A 12,522-nucleotide genomic window follows, 5' to 3' on the forward strand; every position below is an offset into this window, starting at 1 on the left:
GTTCTGAAAAATGACTGTGTTGTTCTTTGGTACTGTTTCACAAAAATAAGAATAAACAGATTGGATATCATCATCAGTGGAGGAAAAATAAGACTGCCCCACATTGCCCTCCTCAGAATGGAGGCTTTCTAGTTTTCCTGAGACCTGCCAGTCTGTCCACATCCAGGGCTATGTCGCTGCCCAGTCTCACTACAGTCAAAGCTCATGTGGCCCGGAGAGAAGCACTTGAAGCACAGCTGGTGCATCTGACAGTGAGCTTTGGTCCAGTGATTAGTGCTTCCACAGACAGCGCACTCACGCTGACGTTTGTGGAACTGTTTACGGGGCCCTCTGTTCATAGACTGAGTATTGCTGACGAGAGCCTTCTCCAACAAAGTCAAAACTTTCTCTAATGTCCCACCCTCAGATACATATGGTGCCTGGTCTGGTTCACGGCCACATTGAGAAAAAGATGACACATTAGGTCTGTTCACAGGACCCACTCCCTCCTGGGGGGAGTCAAAGACGGCAGCCACCTGCTGTGAAAGTTGTGTTCTACATGCTTTACGTTCCCTTAACAGTTCATCCAACCAATCCTGTACCTCACTGGCTGTCCAGTCACGAAGGGGTTTGCTCTTGAACATTTGGGCCAACTCTTTATCAGGACAGTTGCGTACAAACATGACTGCCAACTCTGAGCACTGATTGGGTAAGGTCCTGCCCTCACTTGCAAGGTACTGTTCAGCTGCCTCTGCAGCTTTGTTAAGCCTAATCAAGAAATCTAGTGGACCCTCATTAGCATATGGTTTGATTGAATAGAAATCAGCTAATGGCATACCTGAGCAGACAGTATCCCCAAAGTGTTGCTTGAGAACACTGAACACCACCTTAACATCTGTGGCAACAGGGTTGTTACACATCCAGACTTTGGTCACATCCCGTGCCCTCCCCATGAGCCTAGACATCACCTCCCCAACATTCTCAGACCCAGTGTAACCCCTCTTCTCTAGGTAGACTCCCATTAGCTCCTCCCACTCCAGGACAGAGTACTTATCTGAGCAATCACCCCTAAAGAAAGGTGGAGCACTAACATCTGACTTCACAACCAGATTCAGCTTGGACGCATCAATAAAAGTTGACCCACACTGCTCAGGCAGGGGAAACTGCTGGGGTTGGTGAGGGGGACGGGCAGGAGAAAGACTTGAAACCCCAGGCTGCAGTAAACTCGCTCTGATAGATTCTCCTATCTCTGAACCAATCTGCTTAATAAGGTCACTAAGCTGACTCGGAGGCGTCCCATTATTACTGAGGACTGTGGATGATGGTACATCAAAAGACAGAGGTGGGATACCCTGGTCAGGTGGAATAAACAGCCTACCCCTCCCAGTGCTTGCAAACTCAGGACTAGCAAACGCTCTACTCCTAAGAGCTGATTGTACAATTGGTGTAAATGGAAGGACACCCCTCCCTCTACCCCAGCATAACTCATCTTATGGACTTGAGAGTCTTCCATGGCTCAACAGAGCACTAAAATACAATGTAATTTACTGCAGTCAAATACAAAAAAAAATTGCAAACAAATTAATCCAAAACATACAAATAAACACAAATACCTGTATCTAATGAATATGCTACATTCACCTTCACTATTTGCAGTATATATTCGCTTACAGCAAACCATCAACAAATGCGCATGCGCAGATCGCGCACCTCATCCACATGCACAGCTCCGGTGGTCGGCTTGAGCTGACCAGTCGGCAGGTCACGGCACCAGTTTGTAGCGTGGTTCGTTCTGCGTTGTGTACTTTTAATTAGGACACTGCCACAACTGGAGGTCTGCTGGTTGGAGTATTTTTATTTGCCCTGCACACGAAGAGACAACACACAATATGTTAGCCCTTGGTGCAGTCACAGCTCTCGGGCACCTTGCTCGTTGAAGGTCAGGCAAAAGAGAACCCAGGTGCTGCGTGCACACATTCAGTGCCCAACAGCACACTATACAATACAAGTAAAATGATATACAACATAATTCGGACAAAATAAAAGACATACCTGCACCCGAACAGACAACACACAATATGTTAGCCCTTGGTGCAGTCACAGCTCTCGGGCACCTGCGTGAGCACATGAAAACTCACTCAAACACCGTCCCAAGTACTCACAAATTACAATAGGTACCCTAATTAGCGAGCTCGGTGAAACTTGTTAACGTAAATCTTTATATTGTCCACATTGTAACAAAACCTATAGTTGCGTAACAGCACTTTGTGTAACATTACCACAGTTTTATATTGACAAATTATGGAGCCAAGGACAACATTCCTTGCTAGTTGAAGGTCAGGCAAAAGAGAACAATAAGAGGGTACGTAAGTACAGATAACCCGCGATGGACCAAACCAAAATATACAAAACTTTTACAATCAGGTGTATTTACAATATAGATATATAAAAATGTTTGTACACCAAAAAATAACATTAGCTATGCAGCTGTAATTAAATTAAGAAAACACATTGGATTATTATTATTATTATTATTATTAATTTATTAACATCCCCTCTTGACCTGGCCTACTTGAACTGGTCCTTGTGTGCAAATTGGTGCATAATCTAGGGGAACAACATCACACTACTACACCTGCACAGCCTAATCTGTATAAAACCGGTCTAAGAATTATTAATCCACCTACAAATCATCATCGTGAAGCTTTAGGATACAATTTCTGTTCTCTCTGTCTCGACATGCTTTATTTTTTTATGAAGAACAAGTGGATGATTGCAAAATGGATGAAACTAAGTACAGGGCTCACATGGTCAAGATGATGCATTGCTGGCCTTTACCCTTTCCGACACAGAATTTCTAATTTATTTTGTAAAATGGCAGAAGGGGTATACAATAGGCTCACTGTTGTGTGCTCTCTTTTGAGATCCTGAATTTAAAGACATGGTTGTCCAACGGCATCTGCCTTGTAGGTACACAGTTGTTCTTATATCACCTATGTAAACATATATACTGTAAGTCTCCTATTGTAACAGCCAACGGTTGTCTAACACACTGTGCAATGGACTATCCTGTACTACAGTTTGAGAATTTGATCTGCGTGGATCAGATGGGATCATTGATTCTACATCAATACTCAAAGAGGGCAAAGCCTTCCAGACAGAGGCTGTGGACTATAGGTGGTTCATTTGAGCACCGCCAAAAGGAAAGGTCAATGCAGTTCTTGTGTGTGTTTTTCTATATTATATTAGCAATATCCCTCGCTTTATCCAATATAATTTACAAAATATACACAAGTCAAGTTCCCATTTGCTTGGTTGAAAACCTGTTGCAGATCTATTTGCGATTTTTGGAATATGAGATGCACAACTCCAATGAGGGCAAACGTAACTTTGTGGCTGTGTACGACGGAAGTAGCTTAGTCGAGCACCTGAAGAACAAGTTCTGCAGCACAGTGGCCAACGATATAATGTTGGTGACCTCGGTGGGGGTCATACGAATGTGGGCAGATCAGGGCAGCCAAAAAAGACGCTTCCGTTTCCTTTTCACAACCTTCCTAGAGCGTTAGTGAATTCATTTGACAGAATTTCAACCCAATCTACAGCTATGTTCAATTGTTGACGCACTGTTTGAAGAGTTCCAATTAGTTTGTAAGGCGAGGCGACAGCAGGGAATACAAAGTTCTCTTGACTGGGTTATTGAGTAGAAACAACACTCCTGGACCAACCTTGATCTAAAGTCGCTTGCAGTGCAGTGTGCAACCAGCTTAAGCCTTATTAGTTGCTTTTCAATCTAATTCATGATTTTCAAACCCTATTTAATGTTTAGGGAGTAAAGTTACACTACCGGTCAAAAGTTTTAGAACACCTACTCATTCAAGGGTTTTTCTTTATTTTTACTATTTTCTACATTGTAGAATAATAGTGAAGACATCAAAACTATGAAATAACACATATGGAACCATGTAGTAACCAAAAAATAGTTAAACGTCAGAGTTAAGGGAAAGCAGCCAACAAGTGCTCAGCATATGTGGGAACTCCTTCAAGACTGTTGGAAAAGCATTCCAGGTGAAGCTGGTTGAGAGAATGACAAGAGTGTGCAAAGCTGTCATCAAGGCAAAGGGTGGCTATTTGAAGAATCTCAAATATAAAATATATTTTTATTTGTTTAACACTTTTTTGGTTACTACATGATTCCATATGTGTTATTTCATAGTTTTGATGTCTTCACTATTATTCTACAATGTAGAAAATAGTAAAAATAAAGAAAAACCCTTGAATGAGTAGGTGTTCTAAAACATTTGACCGGTATTGTATGTTCCCCTTGTTTTCAGCTCCATGTAAAGTGGAGGCTTTCTTCTTCCATAGCAACATGTGTATCAACACCAGCTTAGTGAGCAAAGGCATCCAGAACTGTGTCTACCCCTGGGACGAGAACAACTACAAATGTGAGACACCTGCTCCATTTGGATCTAGAGCTGACAAATATGAATCACAGTCAATGTTTTAGGTTTACCTGTATGACAAAAGTACAAGTTAATGGTGCATTGTAAATGTAATCTTGATCAATCTAAATGTAACTTTCATCACACTATTCACCACAATTCAAGACTAGAAAACTTGATGGTATGTCATGTTTACTGTACACAGAGAAGAGGAAAGCCAGCATATTAGACAATCTTGACCACACCAATGTCACAATCATTCTATTCACCTGTGGTCTGGTAGTTGTCCTTCTAATTGTGGCAAGTATCATTCAAGTCAAACAGCCACGCAAAAAGTACATAATCACAAGGGATGACTTTGAGCCCACATTGTTCCACGAGGCCTTTGAGCCCCCACATTATGAACTGTGCACCCTGCAGAGGGCAGCTTCTGCCTACCACATGACTATGGTCAATAATTTTTAGAAGTTTACAAACTCCAACGGTCTTCATCCAAGTGCATCAGGGGCAGCCAAAGTAACCTGAGTGTGCGGGACGCAGCCATCATATCAGATGTGCCACCACACCACACCCTCCAGCCGCAGGAACATACTGATGATGAAGCACAGTTACTCACAGGACGGGCAGGATGGCTGTGACCAGGATGACGATGTGGATGATTGTCCCACCACCAGCCACCATGTCCTGGCTGCACACCGGTCAATGTCCAATGATTTCTGAGGTATGAGGAACATGCATGCCCTACAACCACAAATATTTCCTGTTTCTCTTTGCTTGTTCCATTTGTTTTAAATATACTGAAAAAAATATAAACACAACATGTGAAGCATTGGTCCCATGTTTCATGAGCTGAAATGAAAGATCCCAGAAATGTTCCATATGCACAAAAAGCTTTTTTCTCTCAGATTTTGTGCACAAATTTGTTTACATCCCTGTTAGTGAGCATTTCTACTTTGCCAAGATAATCCATCCACCTGACAGGTGTGGCATATCAAGAAGCTGATTAAACAGCATGATCATTACACATGTGCACCTTGTGCTGGGGACAATAAAAGGCCACTCTAAAATGTTTTGTCACACAACACAATGACACAAGTTTTGAAGGAGTGTGCAATTGGCATGCTGACTGTAGGAATGTCCACCAGAGCTGTTGCCAGAGAATGTAATGTTAATTTCTCTACCATAAGCCTCCTCCAACGTTGTTTTAGAGAATTTGGCACTATGTCCAACCGGCCTCACAACCGCAGACCATGTGTATGGCGTTGTGTGGGCGAGTGGTTTGCTGATGTCAACGTTGTGAACAGAGTGCCCCATGGTGGCCGTGGGGTTATGGTATGGGCAGGCATAAGCTACAGACAACAAACACAATTGCAGTTTATCAATAGGAATTTGAATGCACAAAAATACAGTGACAAGATCCTGAGGCCCATTGTGAGGCCCATTTATTTTTAAGGTACTGTATCTGCGACCAACAGATGCATAACTGTATTCCCAGTCATGTGAAATCCCTAGATTAGGGCCTCATTTCTTTATTTCAATTGACTGATTTCTTCATATGAACTGTAAATCAGTAAAATCTTTGAAATTGTTGCATGTTGCGATTATATTTTTGTTCAGTGCATTCGGAAAGTATTCAGACCCCTTCCTTTTTTGCACATTTTGTTACATTACAGCCTTATTCTAAACTTGATTAAATAATTTTTTTCCCTCATTAATCTACAAACCTGTAGATTTTTGATATGTTTGCAAATGCATAAAAAAAAAAAAATTGTAATACCTTATTTACATAAGTATTCAGACCCTTTGCTATGAGACTTGAAATTGAGCTCAGGTGCATCCTGTTTCCACTGACCATCCTTGAGATGTTTCTACAACTTGATTGGAGTCCACCTGTGGTAAATTCAATTGATTGGACATGATTTGGAAAGGCACACACCTGTCTATATAAGGTCCCACAGTTGACAGTGCATGTCAGAGCAAAAACCAAGCCATGAGGTCGAAGGAATTGTCCGTAGAGCCCCTAGACAGGATTGTGTCGCAGCACAGATCTGGGGAAGGGTACCAAAACATTTCTGCAGCATTGAAGGTCCCCAACAACTGGCCAAACTGAGCAATCGGGGGGAGAAACGCCTTGGTCAGGGAGGTGACCAAGAACCCGATGGTCACTCTGACAGAGCTCCAGAGTTCCTCTGTGGAGATGGGAGAACCTTCCAGAAGGACAACCATCTCTGCAGCACTCCAACAATCAGGCCTTTATGGTAGCGTGGCTAGACGGAAGCCACTCCTCAGTAAAAGGCACACGACAGCCCGCCTGGAGTTTGCCAAAAGGCACCTAAAGGACTCTCAGACCATGAGAAACAAGATTATCTGGTCTGATGAAAACAAGATTTAACTCTTTGGCCTGAATGCCAAGCGTCACGTCTGGAGGAAACCTGGCACCATCCCTACGGTGAAGGATGGTGGTGGCACCATCATGCTGTGGGGATGTTTTTCAGCGGCAGGGACTGGGAGACTAGTCAGGATCGAGGGAAAGATGAACAGAGCAAAGTACAGAGAGATCCTTGATGAAATCCTGCTCCAGAGTGCTCAGGAGCTCAGACTGGGGCCAAGGTTTACCTTCCAATAGAACAACGACCCTAAGCACACAGCCAAGACAATGCAGGAGTGGCTTCGGGACAAGTCTCTGAATGTCCTTGAGTGGCCCAGCCAGAGCCCGGACTTGAACCCGTTCGAACATCTCTGGAGAGACCTGAAAATAGCTGTGCAGCGACACTCCCCATCCAACCTGACAGAGCTTGAGAGGATCTGCACAGAAGAATGGGAGAAACTCCCCAAATACAGGTGTGCCAAGCTTGTAGCGTCATACCCAAGAAGACTCGAGGTTGTGCTCGCTGCCAAAGGTGCTTCAACATAGTACTGAGTAAAGGGTCTAAATACTTATGTAAATAAGGTATCTGTTTTTTATTTTTAATACATTTGCAAAAATTTCTGAACCTTTTTTCACTTTGTCATTATGGGATATTGTGTGTAGATTGATGAGGAAAACAAATAATTTAATCAATTTTAGAGTAAGGCTTTAAGGAAACAACATGTGGAAAAAGTGAAGGGGTCTGAATACTTTCGTATGGTATATATTAATTTGTGGATGTCCATCACACATTTCGTATGATATGTTTTGAATTGCAATTTGTAAAAAATTTTACAATTTTTAAATACTTATGATATCGTCACGAATTCCAATGTGTTGTGGCTAACGTTAGCTAAGTGGCTAACGTTAGCTAGGTTAGGGGTTAAGGTTAGGAGAAGGGTTAGCTAGCATGTAGCCAGCAGATCCGACCCGCTTGCTTACAGCTGCACTAGGATCGGACAGGCTTCCTGTGTATATTAAGCGGATACTTCGGGATTTCGGCAAGTCAGATGAACTAGTGGATACCATTTTTAGGTCTCTGCGTGCAGTTTGAAGGAAGTTGCTAACTAGCATTAGCGCAATTGCAAACAACCGTTAGTGCAATGACTGGAAGTCTATGGTAACTGCTAGATACCATAGACTTCCAGTCATTGCGCTAACGCTAGTTACCGTTGGCTCGCTAAACTACCTCTAACTTCCTGCATACTGGATGCAGAGACATGGGTCATGTCTACACTTGACACGTACTGCTATCAGAATACGAAGAACACATTGAAAAGACGGTCTAGATGCACAAGAGTCGCTTTGTGGTCTGATTGTGTTCAGATCTGGCTGACCACTTCAGGAGGGGGTCAGGGATGCATTGTGTGCGGATTTCTCCTCAGTCTGGAAGCAATCAGGCTACGAAAGCCAGTGTTGCCAACTCCTCAGTAAGGAAAGTAGCTATTGGCTGTCCTAAAAGTCGCTAAATGACATCATCACCTAATTTGCATAATTGGCCATGTGCATGTAATTGTGATGGACACTGTAGGAGAGAGGAATAACGTTGTGGGAGAGACAAAAAGTGAGTAAAAAACACCGTACATTTACATCCCGCCCTGAATGTAAGCCAGGGCGGGATCAGCCAGCGGCAGCTTCCCGCATGCGCGATTAATTTGCAGTCTGGACGCGGAGGGGTGAACATCTCCTGCTCTGACTGCAGCTGGGAGGGACTGCTGTGCGAGGACTGGGCCGCCTGTGAGTGTTTTGGGACGGGGGTAACAAAGCACCCGCTGCTCGTTGAGGAGAGTAAGAACGATACGTGCTTTCACGTCAGAGTCTCCAAAAGTCTCCAATAACACCAGAAAAAGTCGCTAGATTTGTCGCTAGTCGCTTTTTAAAAAATTTGTCGCTAGAGGGGTCTGAAAATACGCTAAATATAGCGACAAAGTCGCTAAGTTGGCAACACTGCCGAAAGCGCATACCGTGGGTGACGTCATCAGCACTCCTCCCACAAGTCTCCAGAAAACGTGTGTTTTGGGACCAAGAGTCACCTTTTCATTATAACGTTGGGGGAAATACGCTCCTAGGGTGTGAGGAATGTGTTTGCTGGCCTCATAAATGCTAGCCAGCTAGCTAATATTTTAAACAAAAAGAAGATGTTTCGCTAGAGTTATGCTAACCTGTTTGCAATCCCTTTAGTGTTGCTTGCTAACTAGCTGTAGAGGTTAGCTACATTAGTCAGCTACTAAATGTATTTTTATTTTATTTTTTATTTAACCTTTATTTAACCAGGTAAGCCAGTTGAGAACAAGTTCTCATTTACAACTGCGACCTGGTCAAGATAAAGCAAAGCAGTGCGGTAAAAACAACAACAACACAGAGTTACATATGGAATAAACAAAACGTACAGTCAATAACACAATAGAAAATCTATACAGTGAGGAAAAAAAGTATTTAATCCCCTGCTGATTTTGTACGTTTGCCCACTGACAAAGACATGATCAGTCTATAATTTTAATGGTAGGTTTATTTGAACAGTGAGAGACAGAATAACAACAACAAAATCCAGAAAAACGCATGTCAAAAATGTTATAAATTGATTTGCATTTTAATGAGGGAAATAAGTATTTGACCCCCTCTCAATCAGAAAGATTTCTGGCTCCCAGGTGTCTTTTATACAGGTAACGAGCTGAGATTAGGAGCACACTCTTAAAGGGAGTGCTCCTAATCTCAGTTTGTTACCTGTATAAAAGACACCTGTCCACAGAAGCAATCAATCAAGCTGCAAAGTTGCCAAAATGCTATAGTGCTGACCAAAAAGGTGATTTTCCCGTGTTTTATATACACTGCTCAAAAAAATACACTTAAACAACACATCCTAGATCTGAATGAATGAAATAAACTTATTAAATACTTTTTTCTTTACATAGTTGAATGTGCTGACAACAAAATCACACATAAATTATCAATGGAAATCAAATGTATCAACCCATGGAGGTCTGGATTTGGAGTCACCCTCAAAATTAAAGTGGAAAACCACACTACAGGCTGATCCAGTCTAAATGAGGCTCAGTAGTGTGTGTGGCCTCCACGTGCCTGTATGACCTCCCTACAACGCCTGGGCATGCTCCTGATGAGGTGGCGGATGGTCTCCTGAGGGATCTCCTCCCAGACCTAGACTACAGCATCCGCCAACTCCTGGACAGTCTGTGGTGCAACGTGGCGTTGGTGGATGGAGCGAGACATGATGTTCCAGATGTGCTCAATTGGATTCAGGTCTGGGGAACGGGCGGGCCAGTCCATAGCATCAATGCCTTCCTCTTGCAGGAACTGCTGACACACTCCAGCCACATGAGGTCTAGCATTGTCTTGCATTAGGAGGAACCCAGGGCCAACCGCACCAGCATATGGTCTCACAAGGGGTCTGAGGATCTCATCTCGGTACCTAATGGCAGTCAGGCTACCTCTGGCGAGCACATGGAGGGCTGTGCGGCCCCCCAAAGAAATGCCACCCCACACCATGACTGACCCACCGCCAAACCGGTCATGCTGGAGGATGTTGCAGGCAGCAGAACGTTCTCCAAGGCGTCTCCAGACTCTGTCGAGTCTGTCACATGTGCTTAGTGTGAACCTGCTTTCATCTGTGAAGAGCACAGGGCGCCAGTGGCGAATTTGCCAATCTTGGTGTTCTCTGGCAAATGCAAAACGTCCTGCACGGTGTTGGGCTGTAAGCACAACCCCCACCTGTGGACGTCGGGCCCTCATACCACCCTCATGGAGTCTGTTTCTGACCATTTGAGCAGACACATGCACATTTGTGGCCTGCTGGAGGTCATTTTGCAGGGCTCTGGCAGTGCTCCTCCTGCTCCTTCTTGCACAAAGGCGGAGGTAGCGGTCCTGCTGCTGGGTTGTTGCCCTCCTACGGCCTCCTCCACGTCTCCTGATGTACTGGCCTGTCTCCTGGTAGCGCCTCCATGCTCTGGACACTACGCTGACAGACACAGCAAACCTTCTTGCCACAGCTCGCATTGATGTGCCATCCTGGATGAGCTGCACTACCTGAGCCACTTGTGTGGGTTGTAGACTCCGTCTCATGCTACCACTAGAGTGAAAGTACCGCCAGCATTCAAAAGTGACCAAAACATCAGCCAGGAAGCATAGGAACTGAGAAGTGGTCTGTGGTCACCACCTGCAGAACCACTTCTTTATTGGGGGTGTCTTGCTAATTGCCTATAACTTACACCTGTTGTCTATCCATTTGCACAACAGCATGTGAAATGTATTGTCAATCAGTGTTGCTTCCTAAGTGGACAGTTTGATTTCACAGAAGTGTGATTGACTTGGAGTTACATTGTGTTGTTTAAGTGTTCCCTTTATTTTTTTGAGCAGTGTATATTTCCACACTGAGGTTGGAATAATACTGTGAAATTGTGAAAATTATGATAATGCCATTTTAGTGTAAGAGCTGTTCGAAACGACCACCTGAAATTTCAGCCTGTTTTGGTGGGATGGAGTTTTGGCCTCCCTGGTGACATCACCATGCGGTAAATTAGTTAAGACCATTAAGAAAGAAAGTTCCAAACCTCTCTGCTAATAACAGCTAGTTTTCAGTTTCCCCCTCTCCTCTCAGACCACTCCCAGGCTGTCCTAGCAAAATTATTGCTTGAGAAATTACTTTGCTAAGAAGCTATTTTTGTTTCTTTTAGACTATTTTAATTTAAAACAATCACAGTAAGGTACTTACCTGTATCCCAGAAATTATTTGATCCCTGAAGGCTGTCAGGCTGTAAATGTGTAGTATTATGTTGCTCCTATTGCTATCACTGGCACGTTGATTTAACCATGCATGTTATTTCTGCAGGTGATAGCAGATGCAAAGAAAGGGTTTCGAGCAGTTCGATTGGGGTTGAATCCATTGTTGGTGTGGTACTCCCGTTACAGAGCTTAGAGACAGGGAGTTCATCATTATACTTTGTTCCACATTTCAGATTTATGGCTTGTTAGTCAATCCATCAGATAATTTACAAATAGTTCACCATCCACAATGTATATGTAGCTAATACCTAATACAGGGGGAACAAATGTTTGGTCTTTCTTTCATTTATGTTTCCCATTTCAGGTCAGTTTTGCTCAGTACTCAAATGTCGTCATATTTGGAGTACCTCAGATGGTGAGATTTTAACTGTTAATTCTTTGCCAGTCTTTACAACAATAATGGTAGTTCGTTATTTTGTAAATACGACCATCAACAATATGACCCTCAAAATGATGTTTGATTGTATGACTTCACAGATGGATCAGTTTGTAGGTGAAACTGCAGACAGAACTACAGAGCACAGCTAAAGTGGTGGCCTGCTGTTTCTCCTTTCCCACCTGGGCACCTGATGGCACCGCTGGAGAAGGAATATGCTCTGTGTGGGTATATGATGCAGAGTCACTCAAAACGTAAAGATGAACACATCAGGGACATATCCTAACACCACAGCAGCCCCCGGGCACTGGTGGCACTATCACCTCATAATGTGATGCCTCAGGGATTTTGTTGTTGTCGATTTTGAAAAACCTTCCCAGGATGTTATCAGATCAAATGTTTGAGAGTCAGTCATTGCTATTCAATTGGTAAATGTTTTGTAAATGATGTACCTGTATTTAAAATAATAAAAAATAATTGTGACAAGTTTGCAAATTCCCATTCGTGCATTCGTCACTACC

At 43.3% G+C, this 12,522-nt stretch overlaps 1 pseudogene; it reads left to right on the top strand.

Annotated features, from left to right (window-relative positions):
• The window catches only part of LOC121534830, a 39,080-nt pseudogene extending 33,939 nt beyond the window's left edge, over positions 1-5,141 (top strand).
• Positions 5,142-12,522: the final 7,381 nt, after the last annotated feature.

Source organism: Coregonus clupeaformis, chromosome 21 (assembly GCF_020615455.1).
Source record: "Coregonus clupeaformis isolate EN_2021a chromosome 21, ASM2061545v1, whole genome shotgun sequence".
NCBI classification, from domain to species: domain Eukaryota; kingdom Metazoa; phylum Chordata; class Actinopteri; order Salmoniformes; family Salmonidae; genus Coregonus; species Coregonus clupeaformis.